The 25,928-nt window shown below is 63.1% G+C and overlaps 7 non-coding genes across 7 annotated transcripts; all 7 read left to right on the forward strand.

The window, feature by feature from the left end:
• The first annotated feature begins 1,942 nt into the window (after window positions 1-1,942).
• On the forward strand, window positions 1,943-2,061 carry LOC142867144 (5S ribosomal RNA). Its single transcript, XR_012916871.1, has one exon. It is a non-coding gene; the product is annotated as a 5S ribosomal RNA (ribosomal RNA).
• A 3,784-nt stretch (window positions 2,062-5,845) lies between these two features.
• LOC142867145 (5S ribosomal RNA) lies at window positions 5,846-5,964 on the forward strand. The gene has a single exon (XR_012916872.1). It is a non-coding gene; the product is annotated as a 5S ribosomal RNA (ribosomal RNA).
• Window positions 5,965-9,724: 3,760 nt separating this feature from the next.
• Window positions 9,725-9,843, forward strand: LOC142867146 (5S ribosomal RNA). The gene has a single exon (XR_012916873.1). It is a non-coding gene; the product is annotated as a 5S ribosomal RNA (ribosomal RNA).
• A 3,782-nt stretch (window positions 9,844-13,625) lies between these two features.
• LOC142867147 (5S ribosomal RNA) lies at window positions 13,626-13,744 on the forward strand. Its single transcript, XR_012916874.1, has one exon. It is a non-coding gene; the product is annotated as a 5S ribosomal RNA (ribosomal RNA).
• Window positions 13,745-17,528: 3,784 nt separating this feature from the next.
• Window positions 17,529-17,647, forward strand: LOC142867148 (5S ribosomal RNA). Its single transcript, XR_012916875.1, has one exon. It is a non-coding gene; the product is annotated as a 5S ribosomal RNA (ribosomal RNA).
• Window positions 17,648-21,430: 3,783 nt separating this feature from the next.
• LOC142867149 (5S ribosomal RNA) lies at window positions 21,431-21,549 on the forward strand. Its single transcript, XR_012916876.1, has one exon. It is a non-coding gene; the product is annotated as a 5S ribosomal RNA (ribosomal RNA).
• A 3,786-nt stretch (window positions 21,550-25,335) lies between these two features.
• Window positions 25,336-25,454, forward strand: LOC142867150 (5S ribosomal RNA). Its single transcript, XR_012916877.1, has one exon. It is a non-coding gene; the product is annotated as a 5S ribosomal RNA (ribosomal RNA).
• The last annotated feature ends 474 nt before the right edge of the window (window positions 25,455-25,928 follow it).

The raw sequence follows: 25,928 nt of genomic DNA on the forward strand, positions 1-25,928 counted from the left end.
TGATGGGGACGTACACGCAGCTCTCCACGTCGGATTCCGGGGCTCTCTGTCCTGCCCGAAGGCCCAGCTGGCCTGCGGGTCCTTAGAGTGGCAAAAACCTCCGAAAACTGAGACTGAGGGTCCGGTGGGTGTCTGCACTTTTGTGCTGGGCACCCCAGGGAGGCCCGGGGGCTGGCTGGACAACGTGGTCTGCTGGGCGGTGGTGGGGGGGTTGGAGGAGCAACTGATGCCCTTTGCACTTTGGGTAGCAAGAGTCTGAGGTGTCTCTGAGCCCTGTGCCCTGTGGGGGCGGGGCGGGGGGGAGGAGGAGGAGGAGGAGGAGGAGGTGGGAAGGGCCGGGGCCTGCAGTCCTGTTCCCGGGGTGGCACGGCAAGTGGCTTCTTCCACAGGCTGCTTGGCCTGGGCTCCCTGCACCTGGGCCTTTGGAGGACCGGCCCTGTGCTTGCCAACACTTCCTGCAGGGACCCAGAGCTGGGAGGTGGCATCTCTCAGCCCTGGGTCGGGCAGAGCCCCAGCGGGCCATGCCCACAACCTCTCTCAGCACCGGTCCCCCAGAAGGCTCCTTTGGGACCAGGATTCTCTTGCGGTGACTCTTTAAGGTCTGGCCCCTGGATGGAGGGGCACCAGGAGTAGAGGAGCAGGAAGGGGAAGGGGGTGGCCATGCGAGGGGACACTTTGAGGCCAAGTCCCAGCTTCAGCCTGATCCTCCTGGGAACCCCGCTCTGAGACAAGGAGCCGGGCTTCGCATTCCCACAGCAGCCAGTCGTGGGCTGAGGACACCTGGGGCGTTGGGAACTCCCTGGCTTCTCCTGGGTTTAACGTCTAGAGCTGCTTGTGAATCGCGCCGCCACACACACCCGAGCGCACGTGTCTTCCGCACAGACTGCGGGCCTCGCTCTTCTGAATGCCGCTAGCTCGCCACCCACCCACGGGTGAACCTGGTCAGGGTGCTTTCTCTCAGGGGCAGACTCTTTTCCGGGCGGGCTACCGGTGTCTCTGTTTGCTCGTTTCTTTCTTCCATTTCGGGACAGTCTTCCTTGCTGGGTGTGGAAATCTCCTATGCCTTCCCTCGCCTATTCTGTCAGCTTTAAAATTCTCTTTCAGTTGCCACCCTCACAGATGGATTAGGAAACTCTTTCCGGTGCACTCATTAGTGAAATGACCTCCAGGAAGCTGGAATCCAATATCTAATGGCCGATTTTTAGCGAGTCCACACGCCAGGGTGGTCGGGGTCCAATGCAGCCCCGGCCAGGCCCAGGCCCCTTGGACTGGGCCACAGGAGGACACGGAGGAGGGTCCCGGCCCCCACGAAGCGGTGCCGGCAGTTCTCCACGGGCTTGGGCGTTTTCCAGAGGTAGGAGATGGAGGGGACTGATTTCTTCAGCGCCCCCCAAACCACGCCACCCCACCCCACCCATGGGACACATCCCCAGAGAGAGACGCCCCATACACTGGCTGTGCCCCAGCCCTGGCCCGGGGGAATAGGCGGCAGCCCACCCACAGGGCGAGGGGGGGGGCGCAGCTGAAAGGGGTTGTGGGGGAGGGCGGCCCCTGGCTGGGGTCAAAGGGCGAGCGTCCCGCGCCTGCGCAGTCAGCGGCAGCGACGCGCTGGGGGTGGGCAGCGGGTAGGTGAAGGAGGCCGGGCGAGGAGACGAGGGGGGCTGGGAGGGCTCCACCTTGGCGAGTCCAGCCGTGGAGGCGCATCTTGTGTGAGTGTGAGTGAGTGTGAGTGTGTGTGTGTGTGTATAGAGAGACACCCCCCCGCCCCGCCCCGCCCCGCCCCGCCCCGCCCATCACCCCCGTCCCTGGGAGCCAGCGGGACCCGGCCGGCGAACTCAACCAGCCCGGCCCGGCCCGGCGCGGGGCCTGGGGCGGGAGGCGGCGGCGGGGAAGCCCAGAGAGGCTCGGCTTCTCGAGCGGGGCAGGGGCGCCCTCCGCCGCCGTCTAGGGCCACACCACCCTGAACGCCCCCGATCTCGTCTGGTCTCGGAAGCTAAGCAGGGTCGGGCCTGGTTAGTACTTGGATGGGAGACCGCCTGGGAATACCGGGTGCCACAGGCTGCTGCTTTTTTTTTTTTTTTTCTTGCCTCTTGTTCTGTCCCCTTTCTGGGAGCGCGGCGGCGGCCCGGGGTGGGGGTCACCCCCACCCTCAGCGCCCGCGCGGTGCCTGGCGCCCCAGCCCGCACCGTGGGGCCTCCTCTTGTCCCAAGCCTCGACACCGCCGCCACGCGGCAGCATGCGTGGCATCTGGACTGTCAGGTCTCAGACCAAAGGTCTGCTCTGTGGGAACCGACACGCTGGAGGAAACCTTGAGAGTCTGAGAGGGGAGGGAGTTCCAGAAGAAGGCCAGGATGTCATTTTGAGGGAGTATGTGACCAGAACTCGTCCCGTTGATTTTGGGGTTCTATGGGCTACACGCAGGAAACTTTGGTGGTGGCACCTGATGTTGGGGGATCCGGAGTCACACCCAGACCTGCTCCACAGGCCTCCTTTTACTTTTCTCTTCGGATTCATTATTTTTAAAAAGTGTCTCTTACCTCTAGGATTGCATTTTCTTTTCTCTCTCTTTTCAAGCAGATGATGGGAGTACAAGTATTCAGGTGACATGTGTTGCCCGTGCCGCCCTCCCCCCTGTGTTCTTTTTTTTTTTTTTTTTTTGAGACAGAGTCTCGTTTTGCTGCCCAGGCTAGAGTGAGTGCCATGGCGTCAGCCTAGCTCACAGCAACCTCAATCTCCGGGCTCAAGCAATCCTGCTGCCTCAGCCTCCCGAGTAGTTGGGACTACAGGCATGCACCACCACGCCCGGCTGTGTTTTTCTATATATATTAGTTGGCCAATTAATTTCTTTCTATTTTTAGTAGAGACGGGGTCTCGCTCTTGCTCAGGCTGGTTTCGAACTCCTGACCTGGAGCAATCCGCCCGCCTCGGCCTCCCAGAGAGCTAGGATTACAGGCGTGAGCCACCGCGCCCGGCCCCCCCTGTGTTCTTATTCATATACCTCTCATGTTGTTCCAGCGTATTGTGGGGGTACCAATGTTAAGGTCGGGTGCCTTGCCCTCTCCAAGCCTCCCCCCTCGGGTCAGAGCTTCAAGTGCGCCCATCCCCCAGTCGGTGCGCACCCACCCCATGCCTAATGGATGTGTATGCCCCTCCCCTCCCCCCACCCGCCCGACACCCACCCGATGAAGGTGATTCCTCTCTGTCCACTTAGGCGTCCATCCGTTCGTACCAATTTGCTGGTGAGCGCGCTCACGTGGTGCTCGTGTGTCCATTCTTGGGATACTTGGTTTACTGGAACGGGTTCCAGCTCTGGCCAGGAGAACACGAGAGGCGCCCTCTCACCGCTGCTCCTCACAGCCGAATGGCACTCCGTGGTGTCCACGCGCCACATTTTATTGATGCACTCCTGGATGGATGGGCACTCGGGTCGCTTCCACGTCTTTGGGATTGTGAATTGTGCCCTAACTGTAACCCTAACCCTTACCCAGCCCGTCTCCTCTGCCCCTGCCTGACGCACTCCTCCCCGGCCAGGCCCGTCACTGTCCTGGGCCCCCGCCTGACCGGCTCCTCCCCGCCCGGCCGGTCACCGTCCTCTGCCCCTGCCTGACACGCTCCTTCCCGCCCGGCCTCTCACCGTCCTCGGCCCCTGCCTGACCGGCTCCTCCGTCGCCTGGGCCTTCCAAGGGCTTGGTGTGGATGCTGCTTCCAGGAAGCCCTCCAGAAACCCGGCAGCAGGGTGGCCGCAGCAGTCTCCAGCAGCCGTCCCTAAGTCGCGTGAGTGCGGGGGACGTGCCCCCGCTGTGCCGCGGGGGCCCAGCCTGGTGTCTTCCCTGAGGCCCTGCGGCTGCCGGCTGGGCTGCCGCTCCCCGCAAGGGGAGAGCCGCGGAGGTGGGGACCGCCTCCTCATGGGGACGTACACGCAGCTCTCCACGTCGGATTCCGGGGCTCTCTGTCCTGCCCGAAGGCCCAGCTGGCCTGCGGGTCCTTAGAGTGGCAAAAACCTCCGAAAACTGAGACTGAGGGTCCGGTGGGTGTCTGCACTTTTGTGCTGGGCACCCCAGGGAGGCCCGGGGGCTGGCTGGACAACGTGGTCTGCTGGGCGGTGGTGGGGGGGTTGGAGGAGCAACTGATGCCCTTTGCACTTTGGGTAGCAAGAGTCTGAGGTGTCTCTGAGCCCTGTGCCCTGTGGGGGCGGGGCGGGGGGGAGGAGGAGGAGGAGGAGGAGGAGGTGGGAAGGGCCGGGGCCTGCAGTCCTGTTCCCGGGGTGGCACGGCAAGTGGCTTCTTCCACAGGCTGCTTGGCCTGGGCTCCCTGCACCTGGGCCTTTGGAGGACCGGCCCTGTGCTTGCCAACACTTCCTGCAGGGACCCAGAGCTGGGAGGTGGCATCTCTCAGCCCTGGGTCGGGCAGAGCCCCAGCGGGCCATGCCCACAACCTCTCTCAGCACCGGTCCCCCAGAAGGCTCCTTTGGGACCAGGATTCTCTTGCGGTGACTCTTTAAGGTCTGGCCCCTGGATGGAGGGGCACCAGGAGTAGAGGAGCAGGAAGGGGAAGGGGGTGGCCATGCGAGGGGACACTTTGAGGCCAAGTCCCAGCTTCAGCCTGATCCTCCTGGGAACCCCGCTCTGAGACAAGGAGCCGGGCTTCGCATTCCCACAGCAGCCAGTCGTGGGCTGAGGACACCTGGGGCGTTGGGAACTCCCTGGCTTCTCCTGGGTTTAACGTCTAGAGCTGCTTGTGAATCGCGCCGCCACACACACCCGAGCGCACGTGTCTTCCGCACAGACTGCGGGCCTCGCTCTTCTGAATGCCGCTAGCTCGCCACCCACCCACGGGTGAACCTGGTCAGGGTGCTTTCTCTCAGGGGCAGACTCTTTTCCGGGCGGGCTACCGGTGTCTCTGTTTGCTCGTTTCTTTCTTCCATTTCGGGACAGTCTTCCTTGCTGGGTGTGGAAATCTCCTATGCCTTCCCTCGCCTATTCTGTCAGCTTTAAAATTCTCTTTCAGTTGCCACCCTCACAGATGGATTAGGAAACTCTTTCCGGTGCACTCATTAGTGAAATGACCTCCAGGAAGCTGGAATCCAATATCTAATGGCCGATTTTTAGCGAGTCCACACGCCAGGGTGGTCGGGGTCCAATGCAGCCCCGGCCAGGCCCAGGCCCCTTGGACTGGGCCACAGGAGGACACGGAGGAGGGTCCCGGCCCCCACGAAGCGGTGCCGGCAGTTCTCCACGGGCTTGGGCGTTTTCCAGAGGTAGGAGATGGAGGGGACTGATTTCTTCAGCGCCCCCCAAACCACGCCACCCCACCCCACCCATGGGACACATCCCCAGAGAGAGACGCCCCATACACTGGCTGTGCCCCAGCCCTGGCCCGGGGGAATAGGCGGCAGCCCACCCACAGGGCGAGGGGGGGGGCGCAGCTGAAAGGGGTTGTGGGGGAGGGCGGCCCCTGGCTGGGGTCAAAGGGCGAGCGTCCCGCGCCTGCGCAGTCAGCGGCAGCGACGCGCTGGGGGTGGGCAGCGGGTAGGTGAAGGAGGCCGGGCGAGGAGACGAGGGGGGCTGGGAGGGCTCCACCTTGGCGAGTCCAGCCGTGGAGGCGCATCTTGTGTGAGTGTGAGTGAGTGTGAGTGTGTGTGTGTGTGTATAGAGAGACACCCCCCCGCCCCGCCCCGCCCCGCCCCGCCCCGCCCATCACCCCCGTCCCTGGGAGCCAGCGGGACCCGGCCGGCGAACTCAACCAGCCCGGCCCGGCCCGGCGCGGGGCCTGGGGCGGGAGGCGGCGGCGGGGAAGCCCAGAGAGGCTCGGCTTCTCGAGCGGGGCAGGGGCGCCCTCCGCCGCCGTCTAGGGCCACACCACCCTGAACGCCCCCGATCTCGTCTGGTCTCGGAAGCTAAGCAGGGTCGGGCCTGGTTAGTACTTGGATGGGAGACCGCCTGGGAATACCGGGTGCCACAGGCTGCTGCTTTTTTTTTTTTTTTTCTTGCCTCTTGTTCTGTCCCCTTTCTGGGAGCGCGGCGGCGGCCCGGGGTGGGGGTCACCCCCACCCTCAGCGCCCGCGCGGTGCCTGGCGCCCCAGCCCGCACCGTGGGGCCTCCTCTTGTCCCAAGCCTCGACACCGCCGCCACGCGGCAGCATGCGTGGCATCTGGACTGTCAGGTCTCAGACCAAAGGTCTGCTCTGTGGGAACCGACACGCTGGAGGAAACCTTGAGAGTCTGAGAGGGGAGGGAGTTCCAGAAGAAGGCCAGGATGTCATTTTGAGGGAGTATGTGACCAGAACTCGTCCCGTTGATTTTGGGGTTCTATGGGCTACACGCAGGAAACTTTGGTGGTGGCACCTGATGTTGGGGGATCCGGAGTCACACCCAGACCTGCTCCACAGGCCTCCTTTTACTTTTCTCTTCGGATTCATTATTTTTAAAAAGTGTCTCTTACCTCTAGGATTGCATTTTCTTTTCTCTCTCTTTTCAAGCAGATGATGGGAGTACAAGTATTCAGGTGACATGTGTTGCCCGTGCCGCCCTCCCCCCTGTGTTCTTTTTTTTTTTTTTTTTTTGAGACAGAGTCTCGTTTTGCTGCCCAGGCTAGAGTGAGTGCCATGGCGTCAGCCTAGCTCACAGCAACCTCAATCTCCGGGCTCAAGCAATCCTGCTGCCTCAGCCTCCCGAGTAGTTGGGACTACAGGCATGCACCACCACGCCCGGCTGTGTTTTTCTATATATATTAGTTGGCCAATTAATTTCTTTCTATTTTTAGTAGAGACGGGGTCTCGCTCTTGCTCAGGCTGGTTTCGAACTCCTGACCTGGAGCAATCCGCCCGCCTCGGCCTCCCAGAGAGCTAGGATTACAGGCGTGAGCCACCGCGCCCGGCCCCCCCTGTGTTCTTATTCATATACCTCTCATGTTGTTCCAGCGTATTGTGGGGGTACCAATGTTAAGGTCGGGTGCCTTGCCCTCTCCAAGCCTCCCCCCTCGGGTCAGAGCTTCAAGTGCGCCCATCCCCCAGTCGGTGCGCACCCACCCCATGCCTAATGGATGTGTATGCCCCTCCCCTCCCCCCACCCGCCCGACACCCACCCGATGAAGGTGATTCCTCTCTGTCCACTTAGGCGTCCATCCGTTCGTACCAATTTGCTGGTGAGCGCGCTCACGTGGTGCTCGTGTGTCCATTCTTGGGATACTTGGTTTACTGGAACGGGTTCCAGCTCTGGCCAGGAGAACACGAGAGGCGCCCTCTCACCGCTGCTCCTCACAGCCGAATGGCACTCCGTGGTGTCCACGCGCCACATTTTATTGATGCACTCCTGGATGGATGGGCACTCGGGTCGCTTCCACGTCTTTGGGATTGTGAATTGTGCCCTAACTGTAACCCTAACCCTTACCCAGCCCGTCTCCTCTGCCCCTGCCTGACGCACTCCTCCCCGGCCAGGCCCGTCACTGTCCTGGGCCCCCGCCTGACCGGCTCCTCCCCGCCCGGCCGGTCACCGTCCTCTGCCCCTGCCTGACACGCTCCTTCCCGCCCGGCCTCTCACCGTCCTCGGCCCCTGCCTGACCGGCTCCTCCGTCGCCTGGGCCTTCCAAGGGCTTGGTGTGGATGCTGCTTCCAGGAAGCCCTCCAGAAACCCGGCAGCAGGGTGGCCGCAGCAGTCTCCAGCAGCCGTCCCTAAGTCGCGTGAGTGCGGGGGACGTGCCCCCGCTGTGCCGCGGGGGCCCAGCCTGGTGTCTTCCCTGAGGCCCTGCGGCTGCCGGCTGGGCTGCCGCTCCCCGCAAGGGGAGAGCCGCGGAGGTGGGGACCGCCTCCTCATGGGGACGTACACGCAGCTCTCCACGTCGGATTCCGGGGCTCTCTGTCCTGCCCGAAGGCCCAGCTGGCCTGCGGGTCCTTAGAGTGGCAAAAACCTCCGAAAACTGAGACTGAGGGTCCGGTGGGTGTCTGCACTTTTGTGCTGGGCACCCCAGGGAGGCCCGGGGGCTGGCTGGACAACGTGGTCTGCTGGGCGGTGGTGGGGGGGTTGGAGGAGCAACTGATGCCCTTTGCACTTTGGGTAGCAAGAGTCTGAGGTGTCTCTGAGCCCTGTGCCCTGTGGGGGCGGGGCGGGGGGGAGGAGGAGGAGGAGGAGGAGGAGGTGGGAAGGGCCGGGGCCTGCAGTCCTGTTCCCGGGGTGGCACGGCAAGTGGCTTCTTCCACAGGCTGCTTGGCCTGGGCTCCCTGCACCTGGGCCTTTGGAGGACCGGCCCTGTGCTTGCCAACACTTCCTGCAGGGACCCAGAGCTGGGAGGTGGCATCTCTCAGCCCTGGGTCGGGCAGAGCCCCAGCGGGCCATGCCCACAACCTCTCTCAGCACCGGTCCCCCAGAAGGCTCCTTTGGGACCAGGATTCTCTTGCGGTGACTCTTTAAGGTCTGGCCCCTGGATGGAGGGGCACCAGGAGTAGAGGAGCAGGAAGGGGAAGGGGGTGGCCATGCGAGGGGACACTTTGAGGCCAAGTCCCAGCTTCAGCCTGATCCTCCTGGGAACCCCGCTCTGAGACAAGGAGCCGGGCTTCGCATTCCCACAGCAGCCAGTCGTGGGCTGAGGACACCTGGGGCGTTGGGAACTCCCTGGCTTCTCCTGGGTTTAACGTCTAGAGCTGCTTGTGAATCGCGCCGCCACACACACCCGAGCGCAGGTGTCTTCCGCACAGACTGCGGGCCTCGCTCTTCTGAATGCCGCTAGCTCGCCACCCACCCACGGGTGAACCTGGTCAGGGTGCTTTCTCTCAGGGGCAGACTCTTTTCCGGGCGGGCTACCGGTGTCTCTGTTTGCTCGTTTCTTTCTTCCATTTCGGGACAGTCTTCCTTGCTGGGTGTGGAAATCTCCTATGCCTTCCCTCGCCTATTCTGTCAGCTTTAAAATTCTCTTTCAGTTGCCACCCTCACAGATGGATTAGGAAACTCTTTCCGGTGCACTCATTAGTGAAATGACCTCCAGGAAGCTGGAATCCAATATCTAATGGCCGATTTTTAGCGAGTCCACACGCCAGGGTGGTCGGGGTCCAATGCAGCCCCGGCCAGGCCCAGGCCCCTTGGACTGGGCCACAGGAGGACACGGAGGAGGGTCCCGGCCCCCACGAAGCGGTGCCGGCAGTTCTCCACGGGCTTGGGCGTTTTCCAGAGGTAGGAGATGGAGGGGACTGATTTCTTCAGCGGCCCCAAACCACGCCACCCCACCCCACCCATGGGACACATCCCCAGAGAGAGACGCCCCATACACTGGCTGTGCCCCAGCCCTGGCCCGGGGGAATAGGCGGCAGCCCACCCACAGGGCGAGGGGGGGGCGCAGCTGAAAGGGGTTGTGGGGGAGGGCGGCCCCTGGCTGGGGTCAAAGGGCGAGCGTCCCGCGCCTGCACAGTCAGCGGCAGCGACGCGCTGGGGGTGGGCAGCGGGTAGGTGAAGGAGGCCGGGCGAGGAGACGAGGGGGGCTGGGAGGGCTCCACCTTGGCGAGTCCAGCCGTGGAGGCGCATCTTGTGTGAGTGTGAGTGAGTGTGAGTGTGTGTGTGTGTGTATAGAGAGACAGCCCCCCACCCCGCCCCGCCCCGCCCCGCCCCACCCATCACCCCCGTCCCTGGGAGCCAGCGGGACCCGGCCCGGCCCGGCGCGGGGCCTGGGGCGGGAGGCGGCGGCGGGGAAGCCCAGAGAGGCTCGGCTTCTCGAGCGGGGCAGGGGCGCCCTCCGCCGCCGTCTAGGGCCACACCACCCTGAACGCCCCCGATCTCGTCTGGTCTCGGAAGCTAAGCAGGGTCGGGCCTGGTTAGTACTTGGATGGGAGACCGCCTGGGAATACCGGGTGCCACAGGCTGCTGCTTTTTTTTTTTTTTTCTTGCCTCTTGTTCTGTCCCCTTTCTGGGAGCGCGGCGGCGGCCCGGGGTGGGGGTCACCCCCACCCTCAGCGCCCGCGCGGTGCCTGGCGCCCCAGCCCGCACCGTGGGGCCTCCTCTTGTCCCAAGCCTCGACACCGCCGCCACGCGGCAGCATGCGTGGCATCTGGACTGTCAGGTCTCAGACCAAAGGTCTGCTCTGTGGGAACCGACACGCTGGAGGAAACCTTGAGAGTCTGAGAGGGGAGGGAGTTCCAGAAGAAGGCCAGGATGTCATTTTGAGGGAGTATGTGACCAGAACTCGTCCCGTTGATTTTGGGGTTCTATGGGCTACACGCAGGAAACTTTGGTGGTGGCACCTGATGTTGGGGGATCCGGAGTCACACCCAGACCTGCTCCACAGGCCTCCTTTTACTTTTCTCTTCGGATTCATTATTTTTAAAAAGTGTCTCTTACCTCTAGGATTGCATTTTCTTTTCTCTCTCTTTTCAAGCAGATGATGGGAGTACAAGTATTCAGGTGACATGTGTTGCCCGTGCCGCCCTCCCCCCTGTGTTCTTTTTTTTTTTTTTTTTTTTGAGACAGAGTCTCGTTTTGCTGCCCAGGCTAGAGTGAGTGCCATGGCGTCAGCCTAGCTCACAGCAACCTCAATCTCCGGGCTCAAGCAATCCTGCTGCCTCAGCCTCCCGAGTAGTTGGGACTACAGGCATGCACCACCACGCCCGGCTGTGTTTTTCTATATATATTAGTTGGCCAATTAATTTCTTTCTATTTTTAGTAGAGACGGGGTCTCGCTCTTGCTCAGGCTGGTTTCGAACTCCTGACCTGGAGCAATCCGCCCGCCTCGGCCTCCCAGAGAGCTAGGATTACAGGCGTGAGCCACCGCGCCCGGCCCCCCCTGTGTTCTTATTCATATACCTCTCATGTTGTTCCAGCGTATTGTGGGGGTACCAATGTTAAGGTCGGGTGCCTTGCCCTCTCCAAGCCTCCCCCCTCGGGTCAGAGCTTCAAGTGCGCCCATCCCCCAGTCGGTGCGCACCCACCCCATGCCTAATGGATGTGTATGCCCCTCCCCTCCCCCCACCCGCCCGACACCCACCCGATGAAGGTGATTCCTCTCTGTCCACTTAGGCGTCCATCCGTTCGTACCAATTTGCTGGTGAGCGCGCTCACGTGGTGCTCGTGTGTCCATTCTTGGGATACTTGGTTTACTGGAACGGGTTCCAGCTCTGGCCAGGAGAACACGAGAGGCGCCCTCTCACCGCTGCTCCTCACAGCCGAATGGCACTCCGTGGTGTCCACGCGCCACATTTTATTGATGCACTCCTGGATGGATGGGCACTCGGGTCGCTTCCACGTCTTTGGGATTGTGAATTGTGCCCTAACTGTAACCCTAACCCTTACCCAGCCCGTCTCCTCTGCCCCTGCCTGACGCACTCCTCCCCGGCCAGGCCCGTCACTGTCCTGGGCCCCCGCCTGACCGGCTCCTCCCCGCCCGGCCTGTCACCGTCCTCTGCCCCTGCCTGACACGCTCCTTCCCGCCCGGCCTCTCACCGTCCTCGGCCCCTGCCTGACCGGCTCCTCCGTCGCCTGGGCCTTCCAAGGGCTTGGTGTGGATGCTGCTTCCAGGAAGCCCTCCAGAAACCCGGCAGCAGGGTGGCCGCAGCAGTCTCCAGCAGCGGTCCCTAAGTCGCGTGAGTGCGGGGGACGTGCCCCCGCTGTGCCGCGGGGGCCCAGCCTGGTGTCTTCCCTGAGGCCCTGCGGCTGCCGGCTGGGCTGCCGCTCCCCGCAAGGGGAGAGCCGCGGAGGTGGGGACCGCCTCCTCATGGGGACGTACACGCAGCTCTCCACGTCGGATTCCGGGGCTCTCTGTCCTGCCCGAAGGCCCAGCTGGCCTGCGGGTCCTTAGAGTGGCAAAAACCTCCGAAAACTGAGACTGAGGGTCCGGTGGGTGTCTGCAATTTTGTGCTGGGCACCCCAGGGAGGCCCGGGGGCTGGCTGGACAACGTGGTCTGCTGGGCGGTGGTGGGGGGGTTGGAGGAGCAACTGATGCCCTTTGCACTTTGGGTAGCAAGAGTCTGAGGTGTCTCTGAGCCCTGTGCCCTGTGGGGGCGGGGCGGGGGGGAGGAGGAGGAGGAGGAGGAGGAGGTGGGAAGGGCCGGGGCCTGCAGTCCTGTTCCCGGGGTGGCACGGCAAGTGGCTTCTTCCACAGGCTGCTTGGCCTGGGCTCCCTGCACCTGGGCCTTTGGAGGACCGGCCCTGTGCTTGCCAACACTTCCTGCAGGGACCCAGAGCTGGGAGGTGGCATCTCTCAGCCCTGGGTCGGGCAGAGCCCCAGCGGGCCATGCCCACAACCTCTCTCAGCACCGGTCCCCCAGAAGGCTCCTTTGGGACCAGGATTCTCTTGCGGTGACTCTTTAAGGTCTGGCCCCTGGATGGAGGGGCACCAGGAGTAGAGGAGCAGGAAGGGGAAGGGGGTGGCCATGCGAGGGGACACTTTGAGGCCAAGTCCCAGCTTCAGCCTGATCCTCCTGGGAACCCCGCTCTGAGACAAGGAGCCGGGCTTCGCATTCCCACAGCAGCCAGTCGTGGGCTGAGGACACCTGGGGCGTTGGGAACTCCCTGGCTTCTCCTGGGTTTAACGTCTAGAGCTGCTTGTGAATCGCGCCGCCACACACACCCGAGCGCACGTGTCTTCCGCACAGACTGCGGGCCTCGCTCTTCTGAATGCCGCTAGCTCGCCACCCACCCACGGGTGAACCTGGTCAGGGTGCTTTCTCTCAGGGGCAGACTCTTTTCCGGGCGGGCTACCGGTGTCTCTGTTTGCTCGTTTCTTTCTTCCATTTCGGGACAGTCTTCCTTGCTGGGTGTGGAAATCTCCTATGCCTTCCCTCGCCTATTCTGTCAGCTTTAAAATTCTCTTTCAGTTGCCACCCTCACAGATGGATTAGGAAACTCTTTCCGGTGCACTCATTAGTGAAATGACCTCCAGGAAGCTGGAATCCAATATCTAATGGCCGATTTTTAGCGAGTCCACACGCCAGGGTGGTCGGGGTCCAATGCAGCCCCGGCCAGGCCCAGGCCCCTTGGACTGGGCCACAGGAGGACACGGAGGAGGGTCCCGGCCCCCACGAAGCGGTGCCGGCAGTTCTCCACGGGCTTGGGCGTTTTCCAGAGGTAGGAGATGGAGGGGACTGATTTCTTCAGCGGCCCCAAACCACGCCACCCCACCCCACCCATGGGACACATCCCCAGAGAGAGACGCCCCATACACTGGCTGTGCCCCAGCCCTGGCCCGGGGGAATAGGCGGCAGCCCACCCACAGGGCGAGGGGGGGGCGCAGCTGAAAGGGGTTGTGGGGGAGGGCGGCCCCTGGCTGGGGTCAAAGGGCGAGCGTCCCGCGCCTGCACAGTCAGCGGCAGCGACGCGCTGGGGGTGGGCAGCGGGTAGGTGAAGGAGGCCGGGCGAGGAGACGAGGGGGGCTGGGAGGGCTCCACCTTGGCGAGTCCAGCCGTGGAGGCGCATCTTGTGTGAGTGTGAGTGAGTGTGAGTGTGTGTGTGTGTGTATAGAGAGACAGCCCCCCACCCCGCCCCGCCCCGCCCCGCCCCACCCATCACCCCCGTCCCTGGGAGCCAGCGGGACCCGGCCGGCGAACTCAACCAGCCCGGCCCGGCCCGGCGCGGGGCCTGGGGCGGGAGGCGGCGGCGGGGAAGCCCAGAGAGGCTCGGCTTCTCGAGCGGGGCAGGGGCGCCCTCCGCCGCCGTCTAGGGCCACACCACCCTGAACGCCCCCGATCTCGTCTGGTCTCGGAAGCTAAGCAGGGTCGGGCCTGGTTAGTACTTGGATGGGAGACCGCCTGGGAATACCGGGTGCCACAGGCTGCTGCTTTTTTTTTTTTTTTCTTGCCTCTTGTTCTGTCCCCTTTCTGGGAGCGCGGCGGCGGCCCGGGGTGGGGGTCACCCCCACCCTCAGCGCCCGCGCGGTGCCTGGCGCCCCAGCCCGCACCGTGGGGCCTCCTCTTGTCCCAAGCCTCGACACCGCCGCCACGCGGCAGCATGCGTGGCATCTGGACTGTCAGGTCTCAGACCAAAGGTCTGCTCTGTGGGAACCGACACGCTGGAGGAAACCTTGAGAGTCTGAGAGGGGAGGGAGTTCCAGAAGAAGGCCAGGATGTCATTTTGAGGGAGTATGTGACCAGAACTCGTCCCGTTGATTTTGGGGTTCTATGGGCTACACGCAGGAAACTTTGGTGGTGGCACCTGATGTTGGGGGATCCGGAGTCACACCCAGACCTGCTCCACAGGCCTCCTTTTACTTTTCTCTTCGGATTCATTATTTTTAAAAAGTGTCTCTTACCTCTAGGATTGCATTTTCTTTTCTCTCTCTTTTCAAGCAGATGATGGGAGTACAAGTATTCAGGTGACATGTGTTGCCCGTGCCGCCCTCCCCCCTGTGTTCTTTTTTTTTTTTTTTTTTTTGAGACAGAGTCTCGTTTTGCTGCCCAGGCTAGAGTGAGTGCCATGGCGTCAGCCTAGCTCACAGCAACCTCAATCTCCGGGCTCAAGCAATCCTGCTGCCTCAGCCTCCCGAGTAGTTGGGACTACAGGCATGCACCACCACGCCCGGCTGTGTTTTTCTATATATATTAGTTGGCCAATTAATTTCTTTCTATTTTTAGTAGAGACGGGGTCTCGCTCTTGCTCAGGCTGGTTTCGAACTCCTGACCTGGAGCAATCCGCCCGCCTCGGCCTCCCAGAGAGCTAGGATTACAGGCGTGAGCCACCGCGCCCGGCCCCCCCTGTGTTCTTATTCATATACCTCTCATGTTGTTCCAGCGTATTGTGGGGGTACCAATGTTAAGGTCGGGTGCCTTGCCCTCTCCAAGCCTCCCCCCTCGGGTCAGAGCTTCAAGTGCGCCCATCCCCCAGTCGGTGCGCACCCACCCCATGCCTAATGGATGTGTATGCCCCTCCCCTCCCCCCACCCGCCCGACACCCACCCGATGAAGGTGATTCCTCTCTGTCCACTTAGGCGTCCATCCGTTCGTACCAATTTGCTGGTGAGCGCGCTCACGTGGTGCTCGTGTGTCCATTCTTGGGATACTTGGTTTACTGGAACGGGTTCCAGCTCTGGCCAGGAGAACACGAGAGGCGCCCTCTCACCGCTGCTCCTCACAGCCGAATGGCACTCCGTGGTGTCCACGCGCCACATTTTATTGATGCACTCCTGGATGGATGGGCACTCGGGTCGCTTCCACGTCTTTGGGATTGTGAATTGTGCCCTAACTGTAACCCTAACCCTTACCCAGCCCGTCTCCTCTGCCCCTGCCTGACGCACTCCTCCCCGGCCAGGCCCGTCACTGTCCTGGGCCCCCGCCTGACCGGCTCCTCCCCGCCCGGCCTGTCACCGTCCTCTGCCCCTGCCTGACACGCTCCTTCCCGCCCGGCCTCTCACCGTCCTCGGCCCCTGCCTGACCGGCTCCTCCGTCGCCTGGGCCTTCCAAGGGCTTGGTGTGGATGCTGCTTCCAGGAAGCCCTCCAGAAACCCGGCAGCAGGGTGGCCGCAGCAGTCTCCAGCAGCGGTCCCTAAGTCGCGTGAGTGCGGGGGACGTGCCCCCGCTGTGCCGCGGGGGCCCAGCCTGGTGTCTTCCCTGAGGCCCTGCGGCTGCCGGCTGGGCTGCCGCTCCCCGCAAGGGGAGAGCCGCGGAGGTGGGGACCGCCTCCTGATGGGGACGTACACGCAGCTCTCCACGTCGGATTCCGGGGCTCTCTGTCCTGCCCGAAGGCCCAGCTGGCCTGCGGGTCCTTAGAGTGGCAAAAACCTCCGAAAACTGAGACTGAGGGTCCGGTGGGTGTCTGCAATTTTGTGCTGGGCACCCCAGGGAGGCCCGGGGGCTGGCTGGACAACGTGGTCTGCTGGGCGGTGGTGGGGGGGTTGGAGGAGCAACTGATGCCCTTTGCACTTTGGGTAGCAAGAGTCTGAGGTGTCTCTGAGCCCTGTGCCCTGTGGGGGCGGGGCGGGGGGGAGGAGGAGGAGGAGGAGGAGGAGGTGGGAAGGGCCGGGGCCTGCAGTCCTGTTCCCGGGGTGGCACGGCAAGTGGCTTCTTCCACAGGCTGCTTGGCCTGGGCTCCCTGCACCTGGGCCTTTGGAGGACCGGCCCTGTGCTTGCCAACACTTCCTGCAGGGACCCAGAGCTGGGAGGTGGCATCTCTCAGCCCTGGGTCGGGCAGAGCCCCAGCGGGCCATGCCCACAACCTCTCTCAGCACCGGTCCCCCAGAAGGCTCCTTTGGGACCAGGATTCTCTTGCGGTGACTCTTTAAGGTCTGGCCCCTGGATGGAGGGGCACCAGGAGTAGAGGAGCAGGAAGGGGAAGGGGGTGGCCATGCGAGGGGACACTTTGAGGCCAAGTCCCAGCTTCAGCCTGATCCTCCTGGGAACCCCGCTCTGAGACAAGGAGCCGGGCTTCGCATTCCCACAGCAGCCAGTCGTGGGCTGAGGACACCTGGGGCGTTGGGAACTCCCTGGCTTCTCCTGGGTTTAACGTCTAGAGCTGCTTGTGAATCGCGCCGCCACACACACCCGAGCGCACGTGTCTTCCGCACAGACTGCGGGCCTCGCTCTTCTGAATGCCGCTAGCTCGCCACCCACCCACGGGTGAACCTGGTCAGGGTGCTTTCTCTCAGGGGCAGACTCTTTTCCGGGCGGGCTACCGGTGTCTCTGTTTGCTCGTTTCTTTCTTCCATTTCGGGACAGTCTTCCTTGCTGGGTGTGGAAATCTCCTATGCCTTCCCTCGCCTATTCTGTCAGCTTTAAAATTCTCTTTCAGTTGCCACCCTCACAGATGGATTAGGAAACTCTTTCCGGTGCACTCATTAGTGAAATGACCTCCAGGAAGCTGGAATCCAATATCTAATGGCCGATTTTTAGCGAGTCCACACGCCAGGGTGGTCGGGGTCCAATGCAGCCCCGGCCAGGCCCAGGCCCCTTGGACTGGGCCACAGGAGGACACGGAGGAGGGTCCCGGCCCCCACGAAGCGGTGCCGGCAGTTCTCCACGGGCTTGGGCGTTTTCCAGAGGTAGGAGATGGAGGGGACTGATTTCTTCAGCGCCCCCCAAACCACGCCACCCCACCCCACCCATGGGACACATCCCCAGAGAGAGACGCCCCATACACTGGCTGTGCCCCAGCCCTGGCCCGGGGGAATAGGCGGCAGCCCACCCACAGGGCGAGGGGGGGGGCGCAGCTGAAAGGGGTTGTGGGGGAGGGCGGCCCCTGGCTGGGGTCAAAGGGCGAGCGTCCCGCGCCTGCGCAGTCAGCGGCAGCGACGCGCTGGGGGTGGGCAGCGGGTAGGTGAAGGAGGCCGGGCGAGGAGACGAGGGGGGCTGGGAGGGCTCCACCTTGGCGAGTCCAGCCGTGGAGGCGCATCTTGTGTGAGTGTGAGTGAGTGTGAGTGTGTGTGTGTGTGTATAGAGAGACAGCCCCCCACCCCGCCCCGCCCCGCCCCGCCCCGCCCATCACCCCCGTCCCTGGGAGCCAGCGGGACCCGGCCGGCGAACTCAACCAGCCCGGCCCGGCCCGGCGCGGGGCCTGGGGCGGGAGGCGGCGGCGGGGAAGCCCAGAGAGGCTCGGCTTCTCGAGCGGGGCAGGGGCGCCCTCCGCCGCCGTCTAGGGCCACACCACCCTGAACGCCCCCGATCTCGTCTGGTCTCGGAAGCTAAGCAGGGTCGGGCCTGGTTAGTACTTGGATGGGAGACCGCCTGGGAATACCGGGTGCCACAGGCTGCTGCTTTTTTTTTTTTTTTCTTGCCTCTTGTTCTGTCCCCTTTCTGGGAGCGCGGCGGCGGCCCGGGGTGGGGGTCACCCCCACCCTCAGCGCCCGCGCGGTGCCTGGCGCCCCAGCCCGCACCGTGGGGCCTCCTCTTGTCCCAAGCCTCGACACCGCCGCCACGCGGCAGCATGCGTGGCATCTGGACCGTCAGGTCTCAGACCAAAGGTCTGCTCTGTGGGAACCGACACGCTGGAGGAAACCTTGAGAGTCTGAGAGGGGAGGGAGTTCCAGAAGAAGGCCAGGATGTCATTTTGAGGGAGTATGTGACCAGAACTCGTCCCGTTGATTTTGGGGTTCTATGGGCTACACGCAGGAAACTTTGGTGGTGGCACCTGATGTTGGGGGATCCGGAGTCACACCCAGACCTGCTCCACAGGCCTCCTTTTACTTTTCTCTTCGGATTCATTATTTTTAAAAAGTGTCTCTTACCTCTAGGATTGCATTTTCTTTTCTCTCTCTTTTCAAGCAGATGATGGGAGTACAAGTATTCAGGTGACATGTGTTGCCCGTGCCGCCCTCCCCCCTGTGTTCTTTTTTTTTTTTTTTTTTTGAGACAGAGTCTCGTTTTGCTGCCCAGGCTAGAGTGAGTGCCATGGCGTCAGCCTAGCTCACAGCAACCTCAATCTCCGGGCTCAAGCAATCCTGCTGCCTCAGCCTCCCGAGTAGTTGGGACTACAGGCATGCACCACCACGCCCGGCTGTGTTTTTCTATATATATTAGTTGGCCAATTAATTTCTTTCTATTTTTAGTAGAGACGGGGTCTCGCTCTTGCTCAGGCTGGTTTCGAACTCCTGACCTGGAGCAATCCGCCCGCCTCGGCCTCCCAGAGAGCTAGGATTACAGGCGTGAGCCACCGCGCCCGGCCCCCCCTGTGTTCTTATTCATATACCTCTCATGTTGTTCCAGCGTATTGTGGGGGTACCAATGTTAAGGTCGGGTGCCTTGCCCTCTCCAAGCCTCCCCCCTCGGGTCAGAGCTTCAAGTGCGCCCATCCCCCAGTCGGTGCGCACCCACCCCATGCCTAATGGATGTGTATGCCCCTCCCCTCCCCCCACCCGCCCGACACCCACCCGATGAAGGTGATTCCTCTCTGTCCACTTAGGCGTCCATCCGTTCGTACCAATTTGCTGGTGAGCGCGCTCACGTGGTGCTCGTGTGTCCATTCTTGGGATACTTGGTTTACTGGAACGGGTTCCAGCTCTGGCCAGGAGAACACGAGAGGCGCCCTCTCACCGCTGCTCCTCACAGCCGAATGGCACTCCGTGGTGTCCACGCGCCACATTTTATTGATGCACTCCTGGATGGATGGGCACTCGGGTCGCTTCCACGTCTTTGGGATTGTGAATTGTGCCCTAACTGTAACCCTAACCCTTACCCAGCCCGTCTCCTCTGCCCCTGCCTGACGCACTCCTCCCCGGCCAGGCCCGTCACTGTCCTGGGCCCCCGCCTGACCGGCTCCTCCCCGCCCGGCCGGTCACCGTCCTCTGCCCCTGCCTGACACGCTCCTTCCCGCCCGGCCTCTCACCGTCCTCGGCCCCTGCCTGACCGGCTCCTCCGTCGCCTGGGCCTTCCAAGGGCTTGGTGTGGATGCTGCTTCCAGGAAGCCCTCCAGAAACCCGGCAGCAGGGTGGCCGCAGCAGTCTCCAGCAGCCGTCCCTAAGTCGCGTGAGTGCGGGGGACGTGCCCCCGCTGTGCCGCGGGGGCCCAGCCTGGTGTCTTCCCTGAGGCCCTGCGGCTGCCGGCTGGGCTGCCGCTCCCCGCAAGGGGAGAGCCGCGGAGGTGGGGACCGCCTCCTCATGGGGACGTACACGCAGCTCTCCACGTCGGATTCCGGGGCTCTCTGTCCTGCCCGAAGGCCCAGCTGGCCTGCGGGTCCTTAGAGTGGCAAAAACCTCCGAAAACTGAGACTGAGGGTCCGGTGGGTGTCTGCACTTTTGTGCTGGGCACCCCAGGGAGGCCCGGGGGCTGGCTGGACAACGTGGTCTGCTGGGCGGTGGTGGGGGGGTTGGAGGAGCAACTGATGCCCTTTGCACTTTGGGTAGCAAGAGTCTGAGGTGTCTCTGAGCCCTGTGCCCTGTGGGGGCGGGGCGGGGGGGAGGAGGAGGAGGAGGAGGAGGAGGTGGGAAGGGCCGGGGCCTGCAGTCCTGTTCCCGGGGTGGCACGGCAAGTGGCTTCTTCCACAGGCTGCTTGGCCTGGGCTCCCTGCACCTGGGCCTTTGGAGGACCGGCCCTGTGCTTGCCAACACTTCCTGCAGGGACCCAGAGCTGGGAGGTGGCATCTCTCAGCCCTGGGTCGGGCAGAGCCCCAGCGGGCCATGCCCACAACCTCTCTCAGCACCGGTCCCCCAGAAGGCTCCTTTGGGACCAGGATTCTCTTGCGGTGACTCTTTAAGGTCTGGCCCCTGGATGGAGGGGCACCAGGAGTAGAGGAGCAGGAAGGGGAAGGGGGTGGCCATGCGAGGGGACACTTTGAGGCCAAGTCCCAGCTTCAGCCTGATCCTCCTGGGAACCCCGCTCTGAGACAAGGAGCCGGGCTTCGCATTCCCACAGCAGCCAGTCGTGGGCTGAGGACACCTGGGGCGTTGGGAACTCCCTGGCTTCTCCTGGGTTTAACGTCTAGAGCTGCTTGTGAATCGCGCCGCCACACACACCCGAGCGCAGGTGTCTTCCGCACAGACTGCGGGCCTCGCTCTTCTGAATGCCGCTAGCTCGCCACCCACCCACGGGTGAACCTGGTCAGGGTGCTTTCTCTCAGGGGCAGACTCTTTTCCGGGCGGGCTACCGGTGTCTCTGTTTGCTCGTTTCTTTCTTCCATTTCGGGAAAGTCTTCCTTGCTGGGTGTGGAAATCTCCTATGCCTTCCCTCGCCTATTCTGTCAGCTTTAAAATTCTCTTTCAGTTGCCACCCTCACAGATGGATTAGGAAACTCTTTCCGGTGCACTCATTAGTGAAATGACCTCCAGGAAGCTGGAATCCAATATCTAATGGCCGATTTTTAGCGAGTCCACACGCCAGGGTGGTCGGGGTCCAATGCAGCCCCGGCCAGGCCCAGGCCCCTTGGACTGGGCCACAGGAGGACACGGAGGAGGGTCCCGGCCCCCACGAAGCGGTGCCGGCAGTTCTCCACGGGCTTGGGCGTTTTCCAGAGGTAGGAGATGGAGGGGACTGATTTCTTCAGCGCCCCCCAAACCACGCCACCCCACCCCACCCATGGGACACATCCCCAGAGAGAGACGCCCCATACACTGGCTGTGCCCCAGCCCTGGCCCGGGGGAATAGGCGGCAGCCCACCCACAGGGCGAGGGGGGGGGCGCAGCTGAAAGGGGTTGTGGGGGAGGGCGGCCCCTGGCTGGGGTCAAAGGGCGAGCGTCCCGCGCCTGCGCAGTCAGCGGCAGCGACGCGCTGGGGGTGGGCAGCGGGTAGGTGAAGGAGGCCGGGCGAGGAGACGAGGGGGGCTGGGAGGGCTCCACCTTGGCGAGTCCAGCCGTGGAGGCGCATCTTGTGTGAGTGTGAGTGAGTGTGAGTGTGTGTGTGTGTGTATAGAGAGACAGCCCCCCACCCCGCCCCGCCCCGCCCCGCCCCGCCCATCACCCCCGTCCCTGGGAGCCAGCGGGACCCGGCCGGCGAACTCAACCAGCCCGGCCCGGCCCGGCGCGGGGCCTGGGGCGGGAGGCGGCGGCGGGGAAGCCCAGAGAGGCTCGGCTTCTCGAGCGGGGCAGGGGCGCCCTCCGCCGCCGTCTAGGGCCACACCACCCTGAACGCCCCCGATCTCGTCTGGTCTCGGAAGCTAAGCAGGGTCGGGCCTGGTTAGTACTTGGATGGGAGACCGCCTGGGAATACCGGGTGCCACAGGCTGCTGCTTTTTTTTTTTTTTTTCTTGCCTCTTGTTCTGTCCCCTTTCTGGGAGCGCGGCGGCGGCCCGGGGTGGGGGTCACCCCCACCCTCAGCGCCCGCGCGGTGCCTGGCGCCCCAGCCCGCACCGTGGGGCCTCCTCTTGTCCCAAGCCTCGACACCGCCGCCACGCGGCAGCATGCGTGGCATCTGGACCGTCAGGTCTCAGACCAAAGGTCTGCTCTGTGGGAACCGACACGCTGGAGGAAACCTTGAGAGTCTGAGAGGGGAGGGAGTTCCAGAAGAAGGCCAGGATGTCATTTTGAGGGAGTATGTGACCAGAACTCGTCCCGTTGATTTTGGGGTTCTATGGGCTACACGCAGGAAACTTTGGTGGTGGCACCTGATGTTGGGGGATCCGGAGTCACACCCAGACCTGCTCCACAGGCCTCCTTTTACTTTTCTCTTCGGATTCATTATTTTTAAAAAGTGTCTCTTACCTCTAGGATTGCATTTTCTTTTCTCTCTCTTTTCAAGCAGATGATGGGAGTACAAGTATTCAGGTGACATGTGTTGCCCGTGCCGCCCTCCCCCCTGTGTTCTTTTTTTTTTTTTTTTTTTGAGACAGAGTCTCGTTTTGCTGCCCAGGCTAGAGTGAGTGCCATGGCGTCAGCCTAGCTCACAGCAACCTCAATCTCCGGGCTCAAGCAATCCTGCTGCCTCAGCCTCCCGAGTAGTTGGGACTACAGGCATGCACCACCACGCCCGGCTGTGTTTTTCTATATATATTAGTTGGCCAATTAATTTCTTTCTATTTTTAGTAGAGACGGGGTCTCGCTCTTGCTCAGGCTGGTTTCGAACTCCTGACCTGGAGCAATCCGCCCGCCTCGGCCTCCCAGAGAGCTAGGATTACAGGCGTGAGCCACCGCGCCCGGCCCCCCCTGTGTTCTTATTCATATACCTCTCATGTTGTTCCAGCGTATTGTGGGGGTACCAATGTTAAGGTCGGGTGCCTTGCCCTCTCCAAGCCTCCCCCCTCGGGTCAGAGCTTCAAGTGCGCCCATCCCCCAGTCGGTGCGCACCCACCCCATGCCTAATGGATGTGTATGCCCCTCCCCTCCCCCCACCCGCCCGACACCCACCCGATGAAGGTGATTCCTCTCTGTCCACTTAGGCGTCCATCCGTTCGTACCAATTTGCTGGTGAGCGCGCTCACGTGGTGCTCGTGTGTCCATTCTTGGGATACTTGGTTTACTGGAACGGGTTCCAGCTCTGGCCAGGAGAACACGAGAGGCGCCCTCTCACCGCTGCTCCTCACAGCCGAATGGCACTCCGTGGTGTCCACGCGCCACATTTTATTGATGCACTCCTGGATGGATGGGCACTCGGGTCGCTTCCACGTCTTTGGGATTGTGAATTGTGCCCTAACTGTAACCCTAACCCTTACCCAGCCCGTCTCCTCTGCCCCTGCCTGACGCACTCCTCCCCGGCCAGGCCCGTCACTGTCCTGGGCCCCCGCCTGACCGGCTCCTCCCCGCCCGGCCGGTCACCGTCCTCTGCCCCTGCCTGACACGCTCCTTCCCGCCCGGCCTCTCACCGTCCTCGGCCCCTGCCTGACCGGCTCCTCCGTCGCCTGGGCCTTCCAAGGGCTTGGTGTGGATGCTGCTTCCAGGAAGCCCTCCAGAAACCCGGCAGCAGGGTGGCCGCAGCAGTCTCCAGCAGCCGTCCCTAAGTCGCGTGAGTGCGGGGGACGTGCCCCCGCTGTGCCGCGGGGGCCCAGCCTGGTGTCTTCCCTGAGGCCCTGCGGCTGCCGGCTGGGCTGCCGCTCCCCGCAAGGGGAGAGCCGCGGAGGTGGGGACCGCCTCCTGATGGGGACGTACACGCAGCTCTCCACGTCGGATTCCGGGGCTCTCTGTCCTGCCCGAAGGCCCAGCTGGCCTGCGGGTCCTTAGAGTGGCAAAAACCTCCGAAAACTGAGACTGAGGGTCCGGTGGGTGTCTGCACTTTTGTGCTGGGCACCCCAGGGAGGCCCGGGGGCTGGCTGGACAACGTGGTCTGCTGGGCGGTGGTGGGGGGGTTGGAGGAGCAACTGATGCCCTTTGCACTTTGGGTAGCAAGAGTCTGAGGTGTCTCTGAGCCCTGTGCCCTGTGGGGGCGGGGCGGGGGGGAGGAGGAGGAGGAGGAGGAGGAGGTGGGAAGGGCCGGGGCCTGCAGTCCTGTTCCCGGGGTGGCACGGCAAGTGGCTTCTTCCACAGGCTGCTTGGCCTGGGCTCCCTGCACCTGGGCCTTTGGAGGACCGGCCCTGTGCTTGCCAACACTTCCTGCAGGGACCCAGAGCTGGGAGGTGGCATCTCTCAGCCCTGGGTCGGGCAGAGCCCCAGCGGGCCATGCCCACAACCTCTCTCAGCACCGGTCCCCCAGAAGGCTCCTTTGGGACCAGGATTCTCTTGCGGTGACTCTTTAAGGTCTGGCCCCTGGATGGAGGGGCACCAGGAGTAGAGGAGCAGGAAGGGGAAGGGGGTGGCCATGCGAGGGGACACTTTGAGGCCAAGTCCCAGCTTCAGCCTGATCCTCCTGGGAACCCCGCTCTGAGACAAGGAGCCGGGCTTCGCATTCCCACAGCAGCCAGTCGTGGGCTGAGGACACCTGGGGCGTTGGGAACTCCCTGGCTTCTCCTGGGTTTAACGTCTAGAGCTGCTTGTGAATCGCGCCGCCACACACACCCGAGCGCACGTGTCTTCCGCACAGACTGCGGGCCTCGCTCTTCTGAATGCCGCTAGCTCGCCACCCACCCACGGGTGAACCCGGTCAGGGTGCTTTCTCTCAGGGGCAGACTCTTTTCCGGGCGGGCTACCGGTGTCTCTGTTTGCTCGTTTCTTTCTTCCATTTCGGGAAAGTCTTCCTTGCTGGGTGTGGAAATCTCCTATGCCTTCCCTCGCCTATTCTGTCAGCTTTAAAATTCTCTTTCAGTTGCCACCCTCACAGATGGATTAGGAAACTCTTTCCGGTGCACTCATTAGTGAAATGACCTCCAGGAAGCTGGAATCCAATATCTAATGGCCGATTTTTAGCGAGTCCACACGCCAGGGTGGTCGGGGTCCAATGCAGCCCCGGCCAGGCCCAGGCCCCTTGGACTGGGCCACAGGAGGACACGGAGGAGGGTCCCGGCCCCCACGAAGCGGTGCCGGCAGTTCTCCACGGGCTTGGGCGTTTTCCAGAGGTAGGAGATGGAGGGGACTGATTTCTTCAGCGCCCCCCAAACCACGCCACCCCACCCCACCCATGGGACACATCCCCAGAGAGAGACGCCCCATACACTGGCTGTGCCCCAGCCCTGGCCCGGGGGAATAGGCGGCAGCCCACCCACAGGGCGAGGGGGGGGGGCGCAGCTGAAAGGGGTTGTGGGGGAGGGCGGCCCCTGGCTGGGGTCAAAGGGCGAGCGTCCCGCGCCTGCGCAGTCAGCGGCAGCGACGCGCTGGGGGTGGGCAGCGGGTAGGTGAAGGAGGCCGGGCGAGGAGACGAGGGGGGCTGGGAGGGCTCCACCTTGGCGAGTCCAGCCGTGGAGGCGCATCTTGTGTGAGTGTGAGTGAGTGTGAGTGTGTGTGTGTGTGTATAGAGAGACAGCCCCCCCACCCCGCCCCGCCCCGCCCCGCCCCGCCCATCACCCCCGTCCCTGGGAGCCAGCGGGACCCGGCCGGCGAACTCAACCAGCCCGGCCCGGCCCGGCGCGGGGCCTGGGGCGGGAGGCGGCGGCGGGGAAGCCCAGAGAGGCTCGGCTTCTCGAGCGGGGCAGGGGCGCCCTCCGCCGCCGTCTAGGGCCACACCACCCTGAACGCCCCCGATCTCGTCTGGTCTCGGAAGCTAAGCAGGGTCGGGCCTGGTTAGTACTTGGATGGGAGACCGCCTGGGAATACCGGGTGCCACAGGCTGCTGCTTTTTTTTTTTTTTTTCTTGCCTCTTGTTCTGTCCCCTTTCTGGGAGCGCGGCGGCGGCCCGGGGTGGGGGTCACCCCCACCCTCAGCGCCCGCGCGGTGCCTGGCGCCCCAGCCCGCACCGTGGGGCCTCCTCTTGTCCCAAGCCTCGACACCGCCGCCACGCGGCAGCATGCGTGGCATCTGGACTGTCAGGTCTCAGACCAAAGGTCTGCTCTGTGGGAACCGACACGCTGGAGGAAACCTTGAGAGTCTGAGAGGGGAGGGAGTTCCAGAAGAAGGCCAGGATGTCATTTTGAGGGAGTATGTGACCAGAACTCGTCCCGTTGATTTTGGGGTTCTATGGGCTACACGCAGGAAACTTTGGTGGTGGCACCTGATGTTGGGGGATCCGGAGTCACACCCAGACCTGCTCCACAGGCCTCCTTTTACTTTTCTCTTCGGATTCATTATTTTTAAAAAGTGTCTCTT

The sequence above is a fragment of the Microcebus murinus genome, unplaced genomic scaffold (genome assembly GCF_040939455.1).
Source record: "Microcebus murinus isolate Inina unplaced genomic scaffold, M.murinus_Inina_mat1.0 scaf013_hap2_Mmur4.0, whole genome shotgun sequence".
NCBI classification, from domain to species: Eukaryota; Metazoa; Chordata; class Mammalia; order Primates; family Cheirogaleidae; genus Microcebus; species Microcebus murinus.